Source organism: Montipora capricornis, chromosome 13 (assembly GCF_036669925.1).
Source record: "Montipora capricornis isolate CH-2021 chromosome 13, ASM3666992v2, whole genome shotgun sequence".
NCBI classification, from domain to species: Eukaryota; Metazoa; Cnidaria; class Anthozoa; order Scleractinia; family Acroporidae; genus Montipora; species Montipora capricornis.
In genome coordinates, this window is record NC_090895.1 from 41,643,635 (window position 1) to 41,651,134 (window position 7,500).

The window sequence follows — 7,500 nt, forward strand, 5'->3', positions numbered from 1 at the left end:
CCAATAAACATCAACTGACTATAAAATATGCCGATTATTTCCCAAAACTAATTAGTATATACAGTATATATATATATAATCATTGCTGAATAAGTCTTAATAAGTCTGAGGCTTGATTTAAAATTTTTTCCCATGATCCCTATCAAGCTTTCAGTGTTCAAAATGAACTTTCTTCACTTGGAAGAAATTGACAATTAAGAATAATCCTTCCATTGAGGGAGAGACTTGGTTGGTCACACTGACTGAATAAGCTTCAAGCCTCGAACTACCGCGCTGGAGCCATGGGTTCGAAGCCCGGGCCGACAATCTCAAAGGGCCGATTATTTAAACGAAGCCTAGGTTAGACCTGGTTTAAGACTGAATCACGGCTTTGACGAGTTTTTTGTAAACCATGTCTAAACTTTGTTTAATTTGCATTATTAAAACGTATACGTAGACGAGCCGAGTCGAATTTTTTTTGTGTTATCATCAGCATGCATTATAAATTGCATGTAAATTAATGAACTTGTGTGGGAAACAAAACCGCAAGTAAAAGCAGGAAAACAAATTTCTCCTTGTGGAACTTGGGTAACGTTTCAAGAGATTTAAAACAAGGGATATTATAACGGGAGCTTCAGTAAAGAAAAAAAGAAAAGGGAATTGTGATGTGCAGACCGCTCTTACACAGTAAACCTGAGTGGAAATCACATGCAAGTGAAGGCACTTCAATGCTGTTGGAAAAAAGTTAAATTACTGACGAAAAAAAGAGTCCGACAAACGCTCACAGAACTCACTTTGCTTTTGTTTCATGCAAATTTGGAGGCCAAAAAATGAATTGCGAATTTCGTTTAGGAATCTCTGTTGAATCTTTGTGAATTACCTGAAAAGGGGCCGTTGTTTAGTGCATGAATGGTTCTTACATTGTTTGGACAATTTCAAATTCTTAAGCCAAAATATGCATATATATTTTTTGTATTTTATTATTGTTTTTTAACATTTCCATATTGGAGTTACAGCACTTACAAAAACGAAGAAATTACAGCAATCACAAAAAAATATATGTATGTGTATGTACAAACAAATATTATCTGGTTTATAGCTGGCTTAAATCATCGATTTCATATGTTGCTTACTATGCAATGGTCCTTCGATATTCAGCGCTGATATCTAGGAGTATTGATGAGATTACTGACGCCGATGACTTTGAGAAGAGGGAAAATTCGTATATAAAAATAAGTTTCTGTTTTCTCGGACAGTTGTCACTTTTGGAATGACTTAACTGACGTATAGCAAAACGATAGTTTTCACAAGTCTTGATCACTCCGAATTGGCTTCACTCACTCTTGGGATAACTCTGGAAAAAGTCTCGGAATTGCTGGAGTAAAAACTTTATCCCCCTGGATCAGCTGTAATGCCAACTATTACTGGTTCTTTGCAAAAATGGGACAGGTGCAATGAGGTATGTGTCGTGTGATTGCGAGCACGCCGTTGAAAATCCCTTGTCTAAGTAGATCAGAGCACGAGCGCTCTTCTCAGAGCTATGTTCGGTGTGGTTACCGATGCATGTTTTACATTTACTCGATGTATTTCAACTTTTATAAACTTATTTCCTTTTAATTTAGATCGTCTTACAGCTGCACCCTTGTCACATAAAAATTCCCAAAAACGTTTGCTCTCGGAGGGTATCTGTTGATGTGCGTGTTGTTTGTAAATATAACCTTTTCTGAGTAGAGAGCTCGTAGGAAATGTAGGTATCCATATCTTGACAATTGGTGGCCTCGTTAAAACAAAAAACATACTCACTGAAATTTTAAATTATTTTGAAACAAGCCTAGAAGACAAATATACCTGTTGAAAGCGTATTCCAGAACCAAAAACTTCTTATGACTTGAACCCTTTGCTTTAATTCTGGGTCATTTCTCACGCGCACTCATTTCTTTGAAGCCGCAAAAGTTAAAGTGTTGTATTAAAAACAACTGGCTTGTACATGTTTTTCTCTTGTCATAAATAGTTGGAGTTCATTAAGTAAATAAATGCATGAGCCAATGTCATCACTGGAAACGTCCTCTTCTAATAAATATGTAATAATGAGTACATGAACCAGTGTCAACAAATTTACCAAACTTAAAACGCTGAAAAGCGATTCGCCACAAGAAAGCGTTAACTGTCGAAGTGTCGTATTCCCTGTTACTCTAACGCAACAGCTGCACGGAAGATTTTGCTACTATCTGGAGATATTGAAGTGAATCCTGACTGGGAAACTGGATCTACAATATTTTATCCTACTCAAATATCCAACAGTCAACGACCGACAAGTTCTACACCACCCGTTAACTCATGTAATATTCCTGAGCGTATTTCTGAGAGAATTTATTTGCATTGGCACCATCACCTAACACACAATGCAATCAACAGTATTCATATTAACAACACTGTTCGGAATCGTTACGCTTACACCTAAAGATGAACATGTATAATCCATACTGTATGAGCTGCACTGGCTTCTGATTGAACAGCGCATAGAATTTAAGATTTTTTAAATGACTTTTAAATGTTTAAATGGCCTAGCCCATTCATATTTGTCAAACCTAGTTACGAGGTACGTTCCTGGGCGCAATATAAGATCTGCAAATAGTCATCGGCTGCTCGATGTTAGCTATAACTTGCGAAACTATGACTTGCGGTCTTTTTCGGTAGCATCTCCTAAGGTGTGGAATGACATGCCACAGGAAACTTAGAGACTGTGAAAATTTGAACAGTTTTATGAAAAAACTTAAGACTTATCTTTTCCAAAAAAGCGTTACTATTACATCACTTAGTTCATTTTTACTTCTTTCATGTAAATTAAGAGAGCATTTTTAAGAAATTAGTCATTTTACATTTTAGTCGTCTTAATACTGTGTTTTAAGTTAGTGCATGAGGAGCTTAACTTGGGTCAGGAATGTGTGTCCCCGCTATTTAGGTAAAAAAAAATTACCAAAATCTCAGTGGGAGTTGTAAAAAGACTCACACTAAAAAGGCAAAGCGAGAGACAAATGGAGAGAGAGGTGTTAATTTCGACACATTTGTTGGGCCGACTTCGACATAAAGTTTTTATGACGACAAATATCTCAAATTACTTTAAATTAATTTTGAGTGACGTGTCAATATAGTCCAGACGCACAATAAATCAATCTGAAATATTTCCTAAAACACGGTTTACAACGGCCATCATCATGCAATTAAACAATGGAATATTATTTCTTTATTCTCTTTATTTCAAATTAATTTAAACACAGGCAAATTATATCTTAACTTTCAGGCTACCGAGATGCAAGTTGTTTTGCCCGGCATACACGTTTCTCAACAGCAACGTTGAATTGGATCTTTTATGATTTACAAGCAAACCATTTTAAGTTTTATACTTCTGGAACTCGATAACTGAGGAATAAAACTCAACAGCTATTACACCTTCGAACATCTGCTTCCCTAATTCTCCGGTTAAACATGAAACGTTAGTGATGCAACTTGTTTTGCATGGCATACACTTTTCTCAACAGCAACGGTGAATTGGTTCTTTTCTGATTTTAAAGCAATCCATTTTTAAGTTTTATACTTATGGAACTCGATAACTGAGGAATAAAACTCAACAGCTATTACACCTTCGAATATCTGCTTCCTAATTCTCCGGTTAAACAAGAAACGTTAGTGATGTATTGGTGTATTTGTTAATTTAAACACAGGCAAATTATTTCTTAACTTTCAGGCTGCCGAGATGCAACTTGTTTTGCATGGCATACACTTTTCTCAACAGCAACGGTGAATTGGTTCTTTTCTGATTTTAAAGCAATCCATTTTTAAGTTTTATACTTATGGAACTCGATAAAACTCAACAACTATTACACCTTCGAGCATCTGCTTCCCTAACCCCTTCCCCTTCCGGTTAAACATGAAACGTTAGTGATGTATTGGTATATTTGTTAATTTAAACACAGGCAAATTATTTTGTCAGTTAACTTTCAGGCTACCGAGATGCAACTTGTTTTGCCTGGCATACACTTTTCTCAACAGCAACGGTGAATTGGTTCTTTTCTGATTTTAAAGCAAACCATTTTTAAGTTTTATTCTCATGGAACTCGATAACTGAGGAATAAAACTCGACAGCTATTACACCTTCGAACATCTCCTTCCCTAATTCTCCGGGTATGAACGAGAACGAGAGTGATGTATTGGTGTAGTTGTTAATTTAAACACAGGCAAATTATTGTTTAACGTTCAGGCTACCGAGATATAAAGTGTTTTGCCTGGCATACACTTTTCTCAACAGCAACGGTGAATTGGTTCTTTTCTGATTTTAAAGCAATCCATTTTTAAGTTTTATACTCATGGAACTCGATCACGGAGGAATAAAACTCAACAGCTATTACACCTTCGAACATCTGCTTCCCTAATTCTCCGGTTAAGCATGAACGTTAGTGATGTATTGGTGTATTTGTTAATTTAAACACAGGCAAATTATTTGTTAACTATCAGGCTACCGAGATGCAACTTGTTTTTCCTGGCATACACTTTTCTCAACAGCAACGGTGCATTGGTTCTTTTCTGATTTTAAAGCAAACTATTTTTAAGTTTTATACTTATGGAACTCGATAAGTGAGGAACTGGGAAATTTAGAATGCCCAATTGTAGCTGTGTAAAATTTCATTCCGGGCTAATTGATTTCCCAGCATGTTACAGGGAGGCACATTCAATATTAATCACAGACTCATCAATTTCCTGCTATCATGATATCCTGATATCATGAAATTGAACCTAACAGCAATTATATTACCTCAACGTTTGAGCGTGAGCCTGTATACCGGGAAGGCTTCCAGCACCGAATTCCCCGACGTCAACATTGTTTACTGCCTCCATAACTCAAAACATCTGAATACAGTAATCCATGACATTCAGACGACGACTGCTCAATTAATCCCCCCATAGAGGCCAACCAAAGTTATTTCGTAAGCTTCGTTCACGTTTTTACCAGAATTTCGGACGGCGAGTCTAATCTGCAGGTCTCAGGTCGCAGGTCACAGGTTGCAGGTCATTGTTTCACCAATACAGAAAGTATCCTAAACATTCTTAAAAGCTAACGTTAGGCCTAATTAGGCCAAAACAAAAAGTTTTTAGGCCTAAGGTTAGCTTTTAAGAATGTTTAGGATGCTTTCTGTATTGGTGAAACAATGACTGCAACCTGTGACCTGCGACCTGCGATCTGCAGATTAGACCCGCCGAATTTCGGAACGTGATCACCATTTTCCCGCAAAAAATTACCGACTTGAAGGCGACAAATCTCTCTTCGAAAGAGCTGACTCAACAAATTGACTCAACAAATTGGCTAACATTTTACCCTGGATGCCAGAGGTCTTCTCGCTCACCAGCAGCGAGGAGCGTCGAAGTAGTGCTGGTCGGCGAGAGACGACGGCGACCTGTACCATTTTTCCCCGGGTGAGAGAGTTAATCCATAAATCCTATAGAACAAAAAATGGTTCCGTGTCCCAGCACTAATAACCGCCACTGTCGATGCGCACAAACGAACTGAAATAGATTTGTGTTCCCCACAAAATTCATCTCGCCCCTAAATATGGTTATTCAATAAAAAATAACTACCTTTTTCTGCTTAACGTAAGTTCACAGTACAATCTGATCGATCCTGAATGCTTAAACACTTTTCTGAATACGAAACACCATTTGTGTTATGCTTTTTGCCTTTGTTGACGAATATCTACACCGTCAGGAGACGTCCAGCCGAAAACTCCTGAGTCGGCTTAAGCTCCTCATGTTTTATCTGTAGTGTAAATCTATTTTATTTATTTATTTATTTATTATTATTATTTTTTAACATGTACTGTAAAGCGCCATTGGACATGGCTGGAAATGGCACTATATAATAAATACCGCATCGTTATAATTATCATTTTCTGGCATCAAGCAATAATGGAATCTCCAGTCATGGGCTCAGTCACCACGAAGCGACATTAGTGAAATAGACTTGCCAAAAGATGCGAACTGCCTTGCGTCTCGTTGGACACAAAATTCATCAATTTTGACGGAAAGGGGACTGGAACCCACAAAGTTACAAAGGGTCACGAAGTGTCCCGTTGCTGTTCTTCTCAACTTCATGATCAACGGTACTCTTGCGTCGAAATACAAACAATTAACGTCCCGAAGTGTCCCCCAAATTCTGCTTGCTCCTCAAGTAACGATAAACAGCTGCATGTAATGATATCACCGACCTCCCGCGTTTGATAGGCTAGTAATCAGTTTATATGGCACCACAAAGAGATAAGTACCACATTCATATATAATTGAGTCCCTGAGTTAAGTCTCTCAGGATACAAAACATTTTGCTATGTGCTTTATTCCCCGTCCTTTACCCAGAGGGAAGTTTATTACAGCACTTACGCTAAACTAAAAATGAGGCTAATCTTTATCCTTACCTTATAGTTGAAAATAGGTAGCAAAGGGACACTTCATTATGAATGTCAAAATTGGGCGTGCATCACATCTGCATTTCTGTGCCTAAGTAAAGGGAGAAAGTTCTTCCCTTAAGGCGGGGGTACACCTGAAAGCCCTTTCACGCCGCTTAAAATCGGTTTAATGGAAATATCTCGTTCGCGTTTCAAGCAATACAAAAACCCTACGCTCAAAACACAAATCAATGTTTTGGGATGTTTTGTAAATTTTTTTGGTGATTTTTCGCTATATTTGGGAGGAGATAGTTCTTTCTCAAAAGAGTAGTAAAATTTGGAGAAATAAGAAATAGTTAAGATTTGACGTAGTTCAAAAAGTAGAATTTGAAGTTAAAATTTGATATATGGACACCCAAACAGTCCCCTACCAACCCGGTGTGCTCTTGGGTTGGGGGCAACTGTCTGTTGGTGTTCCAAAAATAATTTTCTTTCTTTTATCTCTTCTTTAAACCTCTTAAAACGCCCTTCATATTCACGTGTACCCACTCCTTAAGCCGCGGCTACACGAGCGATTTTTTGCTCGCGCATTTGATGCGATTTTTTTCAAATTTTGTCGTGTCGCCTGCACGCGAGGGTGGCTACACTTGTGTCAAATTTTGGTGACACATTTAAGGCCGCGCGAATCGCATACCTCAAGAGACCTGGGCTCTACATTATTAATTCCTCCTTTAATTTTATTGGCTAAATACTCTTTAGTCGCGTCGCAAGGGCGGGCAAAATGTTGCAGTTTCAACTCTGCCGACTTTTGTCTTGCGATTTTTTCACCTGTTGCGTCGCGAGGTTAAGGGTGGCTACACCTGTGATTTTCATCGCGCGCTGGCGACGCGACAAAATTTGAAAAAATCGCATCACCATCGCGAGCAAAAAATCGTTCGTGTAGCCGCGGCTTTACAATGACATCTGCAAATGTTTAGACTCTACTTTTTCTTTTTTGTTTCTTTCTTTCTAGTATTTTTTAATAAGGACGACAAACCGTAGGCCCCGTCTCACAACTTATCAATGTTCATAACCCTGTGGGACATAAAAG

At 38.0% G+C, this 7,500-nt stretch overlaps 1 long non-coding RNA gene across 1 annotated transcript in view; it reads right to left on the reverse strand.

The window, feature by feature from the left end:
* LOC138029006 (uncharacterized) overlaps window positions 1-1,935 on the reverse strand; it is a 2,869-nt gene extending 934 nt beyond the window's left edge. Inside the window, exon 1 of the long non-coding RNA XR_011127792.1 lies at window positions 1,828-1,935. This is a non-coding gene — a long non-coding RNA (uncharacterized lncRNA). The remainder of the gene's footprint in view (window positions 1-1,827) is intronic.
* Window positions 1,936-7,500: the final 5,565 nt, after the last annotated feature.